This window comes from Microtus oregoni, unplaced genomic scaffold, assembly GCF_018167655.1.
Source record: "Microtus oregoni isolate MIOR12 unplaced genomic scaffold, Mior012 000019F_ref0000042, whole genome shotgun sequence".
NCBI lineage: Eukaryota > Metazoa > Chordata > Mammalia > Rodentia > Cricetidae > Microtus > Microtus oregoni.
The window spans coordinates 27,452,363-27,467,826 of record NW_024543078.1 but is presented as its reverse complement, the minus strand read 5'-3'; the positions used below and the strand labels follow the sequence as shown (position 1 = coordinate 27,467,826).

Sequence of the window (15,464 nt, the reverse complement as noted above, 5' to 3'; positions counted from 1 at the left end):
AACACAGGAGAATTCCAAGGGCTGGTTGATTCTTCAATATGGTGAGCATCTAGTTGCTCTTGCACCAGCTGTTCCAATGCCTGTAGTTTATCTTCAGCTAGAGGCCATTGTTTGGTCCATATTGGCTTCTCAGTTAGCCATTTTAAAGGTAGGGCTGTTGGTACCTCTAAAGGTTTGGTATTTGCTGTATGTTTTTGTACAGCCTGAATGGCTGGTGACCTTTTTCCGTAATACCTCATCATATCCTTCCCAGAATTATGAGTTCCTGGAAATACAGGAATGTTAATCTGGGTATCCCATTGCTGTAGCAGGTCACGGCCCCATAAATGTATGGAAATATTGGCTATATATGGCCTTAGTCTTCCTATTTGCCCTTTGGGCCCTATGCATTCAACCCATCTTGTGCTTTGTTTTACACGAGATAGGGTTCCAATTCCCAGGAACTGAACATCTACCTCTTGAAGAGGCCAATTCGGATGCCAAGATTCTGGGGTAATGATACTTACATCCGCACCTGTGTCTAATAAGCCTTCAATAAAAGTGCCATTTAGACAGACTCTTAGCTTTGGTCTTTGATCATTAATAGAAGTCTGCCAAAATATACGTTTACTCTGTCCAATTGGGTTTTTTGACTCATCCTCCACACGTAATTCTTCATTTAGACCAGTATTACTTTTTACAGCAGAAATTGGAGCTTTTAATTTTCTTGGTGAGGCAAGTTCTCCACTGTGACTGGGAATGACTGGGCCACTGTTGGCTTGGGGGCCTGCGAGAGGCCCCCCAAGGAGTTTCCCAATGATATCGGATTGCCCTGTCTGTCTGTTGTTGACCTACATTCGTTGGACCAATGCCTGCCTTTACCGCATCTCCTACATATACCTGAAGGCCGAGGTCTCCTATTTTTGTCATTCCCAGAAGAGATATTATTCCTAGAAATTCTTTTCCTGCAATCCCTTTGCAAATGTCCTAATTTACCACAATTAAAACACCTGGCAGTTTGATGTCTCCTCATTGCTTTGGAAATCGCTTCTCCTACCCAAGATTCATCATTATAGCTAAACGTCTCAACATTCATCGTATGCTGAATCCATTCATCCATAGGTGCTGATCTAGACTTTAAAGGCCCAATTATCTTTTTGCATTCTATGTTTGCATTCTCAAAAGCTAGAGATTCAAGAAGTATTCATCTAGCTTCTGGGTCTGTTACCCCTATGTCCAGAGCCTTAATTAATCTTTGCAAAAAGTCAATAAAGGGTTCTCTCTGCCCCTGCCTAATTCTGGTATATGATTCAACCCTTTTTGCTGGATCTTGTATCCTATTCCAAGCATTTAAAGCTGCTTGGTGACATAGACACAGTACTTCATCGTCATAAAGAGCTTGGACCTGTGGATCAGCATATTCTCCTGTACCAAGAATTTGATCTTGGGAAACCTCAATACCTTTTGCTCTTCCTTGCTGTTCCATATGTTTGGATTCTTCTCTGAAATAAATTCCAAACATCAAGGAAGGTCCATTATCTAAAACTGCAGACACTAACTGATGGAAATCATGGGGAGTAGCTCTAGCATTAGAAGCCCAAGTCCTTATCATTTCCTTTACATATGCATTGTGCAAGCCAAAATTAACAACAGCTTGCTTAATTTCTTTCAGATCATTCATTGCTATTGGCGTCCATCTAGCTTCTCTGACTCCCTTTGAGCCTTTAGAAGTTGATGCTTTTTCAGAATTAAGTATAGGGTATGTCGCTAGAACCCCGGGTAAGCCAGTTCTAATAGCTGGTGGAGGCATTGTATCCTGTCCTTGTGCCTTTTTACTCTTTTCACCAGCTGCAATATTTTCCCCAATCTTTTCAAATCTTTTTATCATTGTCTCTCTTAAATCCTGAATCTCCTGACCTGTATGTATTTCCAGTGATTTCACTGAGGTATCAATTTTTTGGTCCCCATTCTGCACCTGTGATTCCAAAGCTTTAATTTTTTCCTTAAAAGATAACATGTCCTCCTTAAACTTTTCTTGTATATCATGTAGATTCCCATCTTGGAGGTACATTCTGTCTGTTACCTTATCAAAACTTTGTGATAAAGTCTGAAGGTCAAATTCAACAGCCTGAACCCTTTCAGGTAACTTTCTAATACCCTTGGATATGGATTCAATTTTGTCTGTCATAGTATCCACTTGTTCAGATAACCTCTGATTTTCAATAATTTTAATCCTGTCAATTAGTTGTTCATTATTAGTTTGTAAAGATTCTATCATTCTTAGGAGTGCCATATTCTTCTGTTCATTATTAGTTTGTAAAGATTCTATCATTTTTAGGAGTGCCATATTCTTCTGTTCATTATTAGTACGTAAAGATTCAATCGTTCTTAGGAGTGCCATATTCTTCTGTTCATTATTAGTACATAAAGATTCAATCGTTCTTAGGAGTGCCATATTCTTCCTTAATGATAGAATATGGAAAAGAAAACTGAGGCCTAGTAACAAGCAAATTAAGGTATCCCCATAATCATATAAACCTTGTTTGATGTAATTCATTGTATTAGTAAATATAAGTTTACTAATCCATTGTATTAGTGAAAACAAAGCAGTAAAATTTGCGTTAGAAACCAAAACTGCCATATTACCTATTATCCAGCAGGTGGCGCTGTTGCAGAGTCGCGGTGAAAACATGGTCCTGTTTCAGTGCCTTAGTAGATGTTAAAAACTGGAAAATGCAAGTTTCTCAACAAAGTAAATGTAATTAAATCAATTCCTGAGATGGAACCAGAAACCCAGAATCCAGGGGTAGAGAAGAGCAATTTGGAAGCCGCTTATGCCTCCACATGACAGAGTCACCCTGAGGGGTTGCAGCTTTCAGCAACCGCGTGCTCTGGTTCATGCCACTTAAGAGCTGTACTTGCAAGGGAGATTTAAAAATGACTCAGAAAAGAGCAAACCATGCGGGCAGAGACTATGCGGGCCTGTGGAGTTTAAATCCACGTGGGGAGTACAAGGCCACCGCTGCAAGGCACAGGCGGTGGCTGAGGAAGGGAGGGCTCCCACCTAGCCAAACTCGCAGCTGCCAAGCCGGACTCGCGGCCGCCAAGCCAAATTCGCAAGCCGAACTTGTGGCCGCCAAGGCGAACTCGCGGCTGCGAGCGGGGAAAGGAGAGGTTCTGAAACCAAACGTTGGGTGCCAAAATGAAGGCGTAAGTCACAAACAATGCCACACCAATTCGGGGTTATGATTATTAGGGTGGTATTTATTTAAAGGGGAAAAAACTTACAGATCACTGTCCCAGGCAACAGCCCTCTACGCAACCAGGAAAGGAGTCTAGTCGCTGGCGGAGCAGGAAGTGAAGAGAGAGAGGAGAGGGAAGTGGCCGTTTTTTTAAAGGGAGAGAAACCACGCCCCAATGGGCTGGTACCTCAGCGGTGATAGGCTGGAGGAGTGGGAGGACCTCCCGCAACAGATATATCTAAAAAACCATCCATTTCTTTTACATTTTCCAATTTTGTAGAGTACAGACTTTTGTAGTAAGACAGTGATTCTCTGAATTTCCTCAGTGTCTGTTGTTATGCCCCCCTTTTTATTTGTGATTTTGTTAATTTGAATGATCTCTCTGCTTTTTGATTAGTTTGGATAAGGGATTGTCATTCTTGTTGATTTTCTAAAAGAACCAGCTCTTTATTTCATTGATTTTTTTATTGTTTTCTGTGTTTCTATTTTGTTGATTTGAGCCCTCAGTTTGATTATTTCCTGTCTTCTACTCCTCCTTGGTGAGTCTGTTTTTTTTTTCTTTTTTTTTCTAGAGCTTTCACATGTGCTGTTAAGTCTCTAATGTGAGCTCTCTCTGTTTTCTTTATATGGGCACTTAGTGCTATGAACTTTCTTCTTAGCACTGCTTTCATTTTGTCCCATACGTTTGGATATGTTGTGCCTTCTTTTTCATTGAATTCAAGGAAGAATTTAATTTCTTTTTTTATTTATTCCTTGACCCAATGGTGGTTCAGTAGTTCACTGTTAAATTTCCATGAGTTGTAGACTTTCTGGGGTTGTGTTGTTGTTAAATTTTAAGTTTTACACTATGGTAATCCAATAAGACACAAGTGGTTACTCCATTTTGTTTGTATCTGTCGAGAATTGCTTTGTTACCGAGTATGTGGTCAATTTTCGAGAAGGTTCCATGAGGTGCTGAGAAGAAGGTATATTCTTTTCTGTTTGGGTGGAATGTTCTATACATGTCTGTTAAGTCCATTTAATTCATTAACTCCATTAGTTCTGTTATATTTCTGTTAAGTTTCTGTCTGGTTGATCTGTTGAGAGAGGAGTGTTGAAACCTTCTACTAGTGTGTGAGGTTTGATGTGTGATTTTAATTTTAGTAATGTTTCTTTTACATATGTGGATGCTCTTATATTAGGGGCATAGATATTCAGGACTGAGTCTTCATCTTGAAGAATTATTCCTGTTATGAGTATAAAGTGTCCTTCTCCATCTCTTCTCATTGATTTTTAGTTTGAAATCATTTTTGTTAGATATTAAGATAGCCACACCCGCTTATTTCTTAAGACTATTGGATTAGAAAACCTTTTCCCAATCCTTTACTCTGAGGTAGTGTTTGTCTTTGAGGTTGAGGTGTGTTTCTTGTAAACAGCAAAATGCTGGATCCTGTTTTTTTTTTTTTTTTTTTTTTTTATCTCCAAAGGATTTGGCAAAGATTTGTTTTCATTTCCAGTCTTTTAAAGTAGACAGATTTGCTTACAATACAGCTGATTTTAAAAGCACACAAATTTTTAGTACAAACAATGGGATTTAAAATCAGCAGAATGATAAAGGTGCCTGCAACAAAACTGACCACCCAAGGCAGTGATGGCCAACAAGGAGGCTGGAATCATCCTACAAAGCAAGAAAGCGGGGAGGGAACAACTACCCAGTGGGGTTTGTGGGTAACCTTAGCTTCTACTTGCTACTTAATTCACATAGTAAGAGGTCTTTACAGATAACCCACACCCGTTTAATTAACCATGTAGCATTTTCTACTACGTAATAGGATTATAAGGCCACAATATTCCTTTGGGACAAACCCTTTAATGATTTTAATTTCACTTACTCATTCTTTTGAAGTGTAAAGTGTCTTAACTGGATTACAATTACAGATCCTTTTTAAATACACCATTGCTACTCTATTAAAATTATTCATACTATTTATCTAATATTCAAAAAAATTTACTAATAAATGCTACAATAGACAGTCTTACATGCTTATTAATTGATCCCGTAGGTTTAATTATAGGTCATGATATTAGAGTTTATTCTGTCTCACTAAATCAGGAACACCGCATTTACAGAACAAATAAACACACGTAGTGCAGACACCCAAGGATCATGCTAGCTCTTCAGTTATCTGTCACAGCTCTGACATGAATCCTCACTGTGTGAATGAGTGTCAGATCCAATTCTTCCATCAAAAGGTGCTAGTGGAAGTTGTCAGACGCCTTCTAATGTAGATTCCCCAATCCAATGGCCAGCAGATGAGACAGCAACAGAGATGGAAGAAAAACCTTCAGAAAGTCTGCTGAGAAAATGCCCCCTTTCTTCATAACACTTGTATTTCTCATGCTGAGAGTAGTTGTTCGCTTCGGATGTTTAAAAAGGAACTCCTTGGGGGGGATATTTTCTGGCCGGCTTGACCAATCCCATATCCAATCCGAGTTTTTCTTCAAGATGCTTTCAACCTCTCTTCTTCTCTCAATATAGTCTTCCTCAGACAGAGTGCTGTTTTTCTCTCCAAAGCTGTGAGTGCTATTTCAGATCTGTTGGTATCTTGTGGTGTCTGGGAGCGAGGTGGGCTGTCACAGTGAGAACTCTTGGAGCTACTTCGTCCAGATTCATGCTGAGCATCCAGTAGTATTTTTTCCATGTCCCCATTATAAATAGAGACAGAGGCTGGAACATTGCTCCCGTTCCCATTGCTGAAGTGCAGTTCTACCCAGGAGCCCTGCAGGTTCTCCTCCCCACTCTGCGACCTGGTGGTTCGGCAGAAGAAACCAAGAGCAACTGCGGCAGGCCTCAGCGGCGGTCACTGAGAGATCTGAGAGCCGCCCGCCGCCTGCACAGCTCTGAGGTCAGGCGACAGGGGGCTGAGGGACCTGGATCCTGTTTTTATATCCATTCTCTTAACCTGTATCTTTCTATAGGTGAATTGAGTCCATTGATATTAAGCGATATTAATGACGAGTGGTTATTAACTCTGGTTATTTTTTGGTGGTAGTGTTTGTGTGTTTTACTTCTTTGAGTTGTGCTGGTGGAGGGTTGCCAGATGTCTATGTTATTGTGGGGGTTTTTAGTTTCCTTGGGTTGAGCTTTTCCTTCTAGTACTTTCTGTGAGGCTAGGCTTGTGGATACGTATTATTTAAATCTGTTTTTTTTTTCATGGAATATCTGGTTTTCTCCACTGATGATGAAAGAAACCTTTGCTAGGTATAGCAGTCTGGGCTTGCATTCATGGTCTCTTCATGTCTGCAGCACATATATCCAAGACCTTCTTGCTTTCATGGTTTCCATTGAGAAGTCAGGTATAATTCTGATAGGTTTACCTTTATATATTACTTGACCTTTTTCCTTTTGCAGCTCTTAATATTCTTTTTTTGTTCTATGTGTTTTGTGTTTTAATTATTATATGTCATGGTATTTTTTTTTTGATCCAGTCTATTTGGTGTTCTGTAAGCTTCTTATACCTTCATAGGGATATCCTTCTTTAGATTGGGAAAGTTTTCTTCTATAACTTTGTTGAATATATTTTCTGTGCCTTTGAGCTGGAGTTACTGTCCTTCTTCTACCCCTATTATATTTAGGTTTGGACTATTTATGGTGTTCTAGATTTTCTGAAAGTTTTGTGTTAAGAATTTGTTGGATTTAATGTTTTCTTTGACCAATGAATCTATTTCCTTTATAGTATCTTCAGCACCTAAGATCTTTCTTCTATCTCTTGTATTATGCTGGTTATACTTGCCTGTGTAGTTCCTGTTCATTTGCCCGGATTTTCCATATCCGGCCTTCCCTTGGTTTGCGTTTTCTTTATTACCTCCAATTCTGTCTTCAAGTCTTCAACTGTTTCCTTCACCTGTTTGATTTGATTTCTTTCTTTTTTTGTTTCCTTTTGTTTTCTTGGGTATCTTTGAGGAATGCATTAATTTCTTCTGACCTTTTGTTTGTCTTCTTTTCCATTCCTTTAAGGGAGTTTTTCACTTCCTCTTTAAAGGTCTCCATCATTTTCATAAAGTTATGGTTAAAGTCATTTTCTTCTACTTCTTCTGGGTTAGTATAATCAAATCTTCCTGTTGTATGTTCTCTGGATTTTGGTGTTACCATGTTGTTTTTTTAGGATGTTGGAGGAATTTTGCATTGGTACCTACCCATCTTTTCTTTTAAATGAGGCCAGCAGTGTCTTGGCATTTTGGTTCTATCTTTGCTGTGGCTGACTGAGTACTTGGGAGTCTGTCTTGGTCTGCTCTCTCTTAGGTCCCCTCAGTATTGGAGCAAGTTCTGTTGCAGGGTTCCAAGGACTTTGTAGGAAAAAACGTGGGCTTGGGGACAGGCTGGGTGAGGGGACAGCCCAAGAGCAGGAACACTCCCTGCTAGCTGGCCAGAGTAGGGAGATGGGGAGGGGCTCCTGAGTTTTGTCCCATTGGGAAGGTCCCAGAGAGTGGTGCCTCTGGCTGTTCAGCTGTGTGGCTGCTGATTTACCTCTGTTCCCCTCAGCACTAGAGCAAGCTGCATTGCGGTTTGCAAGTATCTTGCAGGCGAAAATGCGGACTTGAGGACCGCATGGTTTTGGGGAAAGAATGCCCAGTAGCAGGAACAGTCCCTTCTGGGTTTTTTTTTTTTTTTTTTTTTTTTTTTTTTTGGTTCTCTCTGCACTGAAGCAGGCTGTGTTGCAGGCTTCCAAGGACCTTGCAGGTGAAAAGGCAGGCTCATATATGTTTATTTTAAATGTTAAAACTGTTTAATGTCTTGAAAAAATATGCTTAATTTGAGAAAGGGAGTCTCACTCTGTGTTGCCCATGCTGGAAGTGAACTGGTGAATTACAGAGATTCTCTGCTCGGACATTTGAGCATCTGAGTGTCATTGCATTTCACGCAGCTTTGAAAAAACACTCTAAGTCTCCCTCCCCTAGCTATCTTTGTCTCTGGAACAAGATGATCTTCATTATTGCCAATGTACTCAAGGACTTCCTAACTTCTATAAGAAATTGGGTCAGGTTCAAATCAGGAGCAGAAGGAGAAAGAGCACGAGCAAGGAGCTCAGGACCGTGAGGGGTGCACTCACACACTGAGACAATGGGGATGTTCTATCGGGAACTCACCAAGGCCAGCTGACCTGAGTCTGAAAAAGCATGGGATAAAACCGGACTCGCTGAACATAGCAGACAATGAGGACTACTGAGAACTCAAGAACAATGGCACTGGGTTTTGATCCTACTGCATGTGCTGGCTTTGTGGGAGCCTATGCAGTTTGGATGCTCACCTAACTAGACCTGGATGGAGGTGGGTGGTCCTTGAACTTCCCACAGGGCAGGGAATCCTGACTGCTCTTTGGGCTGATGAGGGAGGGGAACTTGATCAGGGGAAGGGGAGGGAAATGGGAGGAGGTGGCAGGGAGGAGGCAGAAATCTTCAATAAATAAATAAAAAATAAAAAAGAGAAAAAAAAAAAGAAATTGGGGTCAGACTCTAGCTCCAGTCTCAATATATTTTTTTCCAACTGCCATTGCAGAAAAGTTCTTTGACTATGTTCAAAGATGTCCTCTTGATTCTTTGGTTAAGTTATGATCACAGGAATTTTAATAGAGAGTACTAAATTTGTTCCCGAGGACTAGAGTAAGTATTGATGGAATTCCACTGCATAACATATAACCAACATTACAAGTTGGATTTCAAATTTATAACATGTCTATGGAATCACTAATTGAGATAGAAATGATATGTACACAGAGAGAAAAGGCTAAGGAATTGGAGATCTAGTGAGAGAAAGAAACACTGATTAGCTGGTTCTTTAGAAATGTACTTGGAGAAATGATTTAAGGGATTAGTATTATAAAAAATCTATACATAATTTAAGACAAATAATTTTGCAATAAATAGGAAGAGAATTATAAATATGTATAAATTTCCATATAACCTTCTTAGTTTCTATGCAGTATACTCCACACTCAGATATTTCCAACTGAAATTGAGAGAGAGAGAGAGAGAGAGAGAGAAAAGAGAGAGAGAGAGAGAGAGAGAGAGAGAGAGACTGACTTAACTTCTGCTATTGCTATAAATAATCTGTGAAAATCAGCCTACATGGTGTTGTGAGTTGGCTTTGTGCTTTCAGGCTATGGTCATCAGCCTGTTCCTTTAGATCTGTGGCAGTAGGGATATCATGGCAGGGGTGCACTATGGATGTGCATGTTCATTTCATGACAGCCTGGAAGCAATGACTGAAGGGAAGGGGTGATGCTCTTGTAGCCCCTTCTATACATATCCCCAGTAAACAAGCTTCTTTCAGCTGGGTTCCACCTCCTAATAGTGCTACCAACTTCCACAGAAAGAAGACCAAGTCTTAAACACACAAGACATTTTGGAGACATTGAATTTCAAACATGCCATACACTCTCATTTACTCCCACTTTGAACAATATGTAACATAATAATGAGGTGTAATAACTAAACTAAGTCATTAATTACACAAATGATATCATATCATATATAATTCTATATATATCATTATATGATATCATTTGTGTAGTTAATGACATATATATAAATGACATATATATAAATGACATATATATAAATGACATATATATATAAATGACACACACACATATATATGTGTGTGTGTGTGTGTGTGTGTGTGTGTGTGTGTGTGTGTGTGTTTCTACCCGGGCTTGTGTTTAAGGGTAGAAATTGTAGCTTATTTTCTTAGCATACGAGATCCATGTTTGTTCATCTGCTAGCCACTTATTTGCCATACTGTTCTTAACTTTGAAAAGCCTTTGGTTCTCATTTGCAAGTAGATATATTTTTTTTTGTGTGTGTGACAGGGAAGATATTTGAGATACAAATTTCTTCTAATATCAGGAACATCAGAAACCCAGTGTGAACTCTTTGTATGTTCCAGACTGCAGTGCAGTGTTTGAGCAAGGAGACCGGAACCTATTTACTGAAACAGAAAACATGATAGCTGTTCCTGCCTGTGCTTAGAATTTTGCAATATTATGTCTCTATGTGGGAACTTTTATGTGCTTAAATTATTGAAAAAAATAGAATTTTCACATGAGGGTCATTGGATTAGGAATAAAAAAATATTAATTTGTGGTCATTTACCTATATTATTAAATTAAAGTTTTTTTGTGCACATCTATGTGTATGGCATTGCTTTGCATATGGACACTACCACATAAGTACATACACCATATTGTAAATATCTGTCCTGGACCATGCCTTTCTACTTTCTTATATGTCTCACCCCAATTACTTCTTATAGGTAATTTTTATGTCATATAATAATATGGATTTTAAACATCTATATAAAATCTGGGAATTACAAATGAGAGAAAACATGTATTTGCCTTTACAAGAAAAGCTTAATTTGCTTACTATGATTATTTTGAGCTGCATTCAATTTCTTATAAATAATATAATTGTATCTATCGTTGATTGACAAAAAGTACCCCTCCATTGTGAATATATACCATATTCTTCTTGTCTGTGCCTCCATTGTTAGACACCTGTGTTGGTTCTATAACCTAGCTATTGTAAATCATGCTGCAATAACACATTGATGTGCAAGTGTCACTCACTATGATGTGCTGGCTTAGCCTGACGTCCATCTGGTTTAAGCCTAGGAGTGTAATGTTAAGTCACAAGGTAGACAAATTTTTAGTTTTTTCAGGGAAAACCTGATTTTCATAGTTGCTGAACTAGTTTAGACCTCCATCCACAGAGTTTGTGGCTTCCTTATTGTCTTTTACTTCACCGGCATTTTTTCTTTATGCTTACCATGCTGATTAAGATTAGACAAATTTTCATTTGCATTTTTCTGTTTGTAAAGGAGAATGGGCTTTCTCTACATCTGTTTATTGGTTAATATTTTATCATCGAGAACTCTAAAGTTGAATTGTTTCTTATTTTTAGCCTTTCAACACAAAGGCATATTCTTCAGTGAGGCTAGTTTTGTTGGAGTGGGGTGTTTCTCTATCAGTGGAAACTTCAAATCAATGTATTTCAGGTAATAGGAACACAGAGAAGGCTTTGCAGTTGATAATATCCAGAAGAATGAACCTATAATCAATCTAGCTTCCTGTTTTTGTTTCAACAAGAAAATCATCAAAGAACTTCCCACATATCACCGTCTTGCTACATCCAGCCAAGTTTTCAGGTCCAATGTTTATCAATAAAGAACAGGTTCTGTTTAAATACTTTCGATTTAAAATTTTAATAGTCTTAAAAATACATGAAAGTTTTATAATCTGAGTAATTTAAAATTATTCATCAATGCAGTGCTATTTATATGAAAATGCCTATAGGAGAAAAATAAATTTTAAAATGTTGTATTCATTAGAACTCAACTTTAGGTATGAAGATACATAAGATAAAATGTTCTCCCAAAAAGCCTTAACAAAATCATTTTTAACACAGCAGGATATAATCCTGCAAGTTTAAGTATTAACTCTAAGTTGTGAATCTAATTTTCTAAGGTTTCATCAATAGTTATTCTTAAATTCTTATGAAGTCTCACACTGTAAAATTGCAAATTCATTGTAATTTTCAAAGGATTGCTAGAGGTAGACAAGGGTTAGGTTCTGGTATATTATGCTTAATCTATCATCTTCCATCATCTGTTTAAATGTAGTTTAGGAAGATTAATGTGGAAGGAACTCCCGGATGTAAATTACCTTTCATGAAGTTTCTGATTATGCTTCGTTCTCTATTAGCTCCATTCCCATTTCCCCTTACTAACTAGTCATTTTCTTCCTTCCACTACCACAACACCAACAACTACACTAACCAGATGTGTCCTGCACCTTACAAATACCTCTGAGTATGATTTGTCATTGAATTCTGATTTTAGAGTCGTATATATATTCATGTTACTATCTTAGAAAATTTATCAAAATATAAACTAATATAAATCAACACATCCACACCCACCATAGTTGTTTCTACTTACCTATCCAATATTATCTGTTAAATATTCTTCCTAGGAAAGGGTTTTAAGCATTAGTTAGATACAAAGAACATGGGATAATTAAAAGATACAACCTGATTTTCTGAACCAGAGTTCAACAAAATAGTAACACCAATGAATTAAGTGAATGGGCCTGCAAAACACTGAGAAAAAGGTTACACTATTATGCATAAAACATAGTAATTTTTTTGTTTGCTTTCATGGATTGGGGTTTGGGGAACTGAAGTACAATTTATAGAACTAAAATAGAGATTTAGGCTGAATAATAATTGTCAGAACCTCAAGGGATGGGCTTGCAGATCTCCTTGTCTCTTCCTTCTCAGATCCCATGGATATAGATTACATAAACAGTGGGCTGAAGGGGAGGGAAGTCAGCAGCCAAATAAGGGGAATCTCAGACCATCCAAAAATACTAGTTCTACATGCCATTGGAACAGTGTACCCCTTTGGGATGGATGCTGGCAGTAATATCATTCTACACACCATGGGTACAGTTTAAATCTGTGGAATAAATGTTGGAAGTAACATCATTCTATACACCATGGGTACAGTATAACCCTGTGGGATGGATGCTGGTATCATTGTCATTCTTTGTAGTGAATGATTTCATTGCTGTTGCAACATCTTTCTTTCCTTCATTCATTCCAGACTCATTTCTGTTAGTACTGAATGACATTAATTTCTGTGTGTAACCATTCATTCAATTACCTATTAAAAAGGAACTTGATTGCAACTGCATTTTAAACATATGAATAAAACTGCTATAAAAATCTATGGGCATGATTTGTGTGGACCTGTGTTTTCAAACCATTTGGGTAAACATTAGGAACTGAGAGTTAGATTGCTCAGCTTTCTCGGAGACTGTTGGGCTCTCTGATCAGAAGTGGTTTGTAGTAGTCTACATTTCTGCCAGCATCCCATTATATCACATCAGCACCTGTGCCTTGTGCTAACAGTATTCTGAGGTTTCCCTATTTGAATATGCATTTATGTTGAAAGAGACCTCTTATTGGTTCCCAACTGCTCAGCCGGAAATAATAACACAGAAACCATATTATTTAAACCATTGCTTGGCCCATTAGCTCTAGCTTCTTATTGGCTAACTCTTAAATATTAATTTAACCTATTTCTATTAATATGTGTATTGCCATGTGGCTTTGGCTTACCGGGTAAAGTTCCATCTGCCTCTGGCTGGGCTACATGGCTTCTTTCTGACCCCACCTACTTTATTCCAGAATTTGGTTTAGTTTTCTCTGCCTACCTCTATTCCCTGGGCAGGCCCAAGATAGTTCTTTATTAACCAGTGGTATTTACACATATAGAGGGGTCTCCCACAGCACATTTAGTTATATCTCATTGTTGATTAAGTTTTCAAATTCCCAGTGACATGATGCTGAACAACTTTGCCCCTGGTTGCTTCATCACAGTTGACAATGTTTATTCATTGCTCACTTGAGCTGTTTATTTTCTTGTTGCTATTTAATAATTCTTTGTATATTTTACAGAAGATACCATCATCAAGTGTGGTAATTTTTGTAAATTGATTATATCTGAAGTTTATCCTTTGGTTTTCCTTTCTGTGTAATGGGAGGTAACATTAATCAAGTAATCCTATTATTTAGATTAGTTGCACCTTTGCCGTTATTTTGAAAATGTGACCACTATAGCCAAAGATCCCTTGATGTTCTCCTTTCTTGTGTTCTTCTATGATTTCATTATGACATGCACCCATGTGCTTATGCTCCTCATCCAAAAATTGTGAGGCTGTTTTGAGAATCAAAGGAAGTACACCACTGAAGGGGTTAAAATTTTTGTATCATAACCCTACTTATTGCTTAGTCTCTACTTCTTGCTTCATTGAGATATGAGCTAGCATCTGTCACATCCTCCCACCACCTCAAAATTACCCATGCTATGACTCCTGTACCATTAGACTGCATCTTCAAAGCATAACCTCAAACAGATTTTATCCTGAACTTGCTTCTTATCAGGAACTCTCTTACCTCAATTGAAAAAGTAAATGTCTGCAACTACCAGGCCACATGGTATGTGTGCTCTTGGAACTGTATTTGGGGAAGAATTTGGAATCATTTCTATCTGCAGGCTAGAGAAGCCCTAGGATGTTGGAATTAGTGTTTGGTAGATGATTCTGTTGAGGTCTTGGAAATCATGAATGCAAATAGAAATGAGGACATTTAAGGCTAAGGTATAGCGTTTCAGAAGGGAGCAAGTACTGTTTTGAAACTGGGCTAGAGGCTGTTAACTGCCTTTGTAATGACAAAGGACATGAATGATTTCAGGACACACCCTAAAAGTTTAGTTGTACTTAAGTCAGAAGTAATTTAATTTGTTTGGCAGGAGAATGTCAAACTAATACACCATCCAGAATGTGGCATGGTTATTGCTCATTGTCCTTTGTCAAAACTTTGGTTAAAAAGAATATTAAGCAGAACAAAAATATATTAAAATGTATAGCTTGGTAGAGAAGGTCAAGTGAGTAAATTTAAGCTACAGATAAGATAAAGAGAAATAAAGTATCTGGAAATGTTGAGCCTAATACTGTCAAAGAGAAGCTACACAGTGGCTAAGATAATAGTATATGAGGGCAAGAAATCACCCACAGAGGGCTTCAGGGTATAAACCTGAAAACCCTGAAAAGGCTTCATTTGAAAAGAGAATGACTAAACGAAGAGACCTGCCAGGGAATACCACATCAGCAGAATTTGTCAGGGAACTATTTTTCTAGATTCAGTCAAAAGTCCACAGAAGTACATGACGCACTGGCTACAAGAGAAAGACAGAATCACTCTGAGTATTCTTAAATTTAGATACTTCCCAAAGATATATTTAAAAACCACATTGTAGTTATGCTTTTAACAAGATTTTCTCTCTATTACATGGTCCACAGGCCAGAATTGAGAAATGATTAGAGTTGTAATGACCCAGTCAGGGCAATGTAGGTAAGATGTAGATTGTGCCAGTCATATTGGCTGAAGCAAAATGATTTTGGAGTGCTTCATACATTTGTGAAAATCTTTATTTATTAAAGTCTGGGCTCTATAGAATAGAATACAATAAAAAAAGTGAGAGCTGTAGTCTTTTCAGTAAGAATAGCCTCATAGGCTCATATATTTGAATGCCTAATAATCAGGAAGAGGCACTATTTAGAAGTATTAAGAAGTATGCCCGTGATGGGATCAATACTGCATTGTTGGAGGAAGTGTGCCACTGGAGGGTGGGCTTTGAGT

The 15,464-nt window shown here is 38.1% G+C and overlaps 1 pseudogene; it reads right to left on the bottom strand.

Moving 5' to 3' along the window:
- Positions 1-5,241: 5,241 nt before the first annotated feature.
- Positions 5,242-6,154, bottom strand: LOC121459260 (annotated as a pseudogene).
- Positions 6,155-15,464: the final 9,310 nt, after the last annotated feature.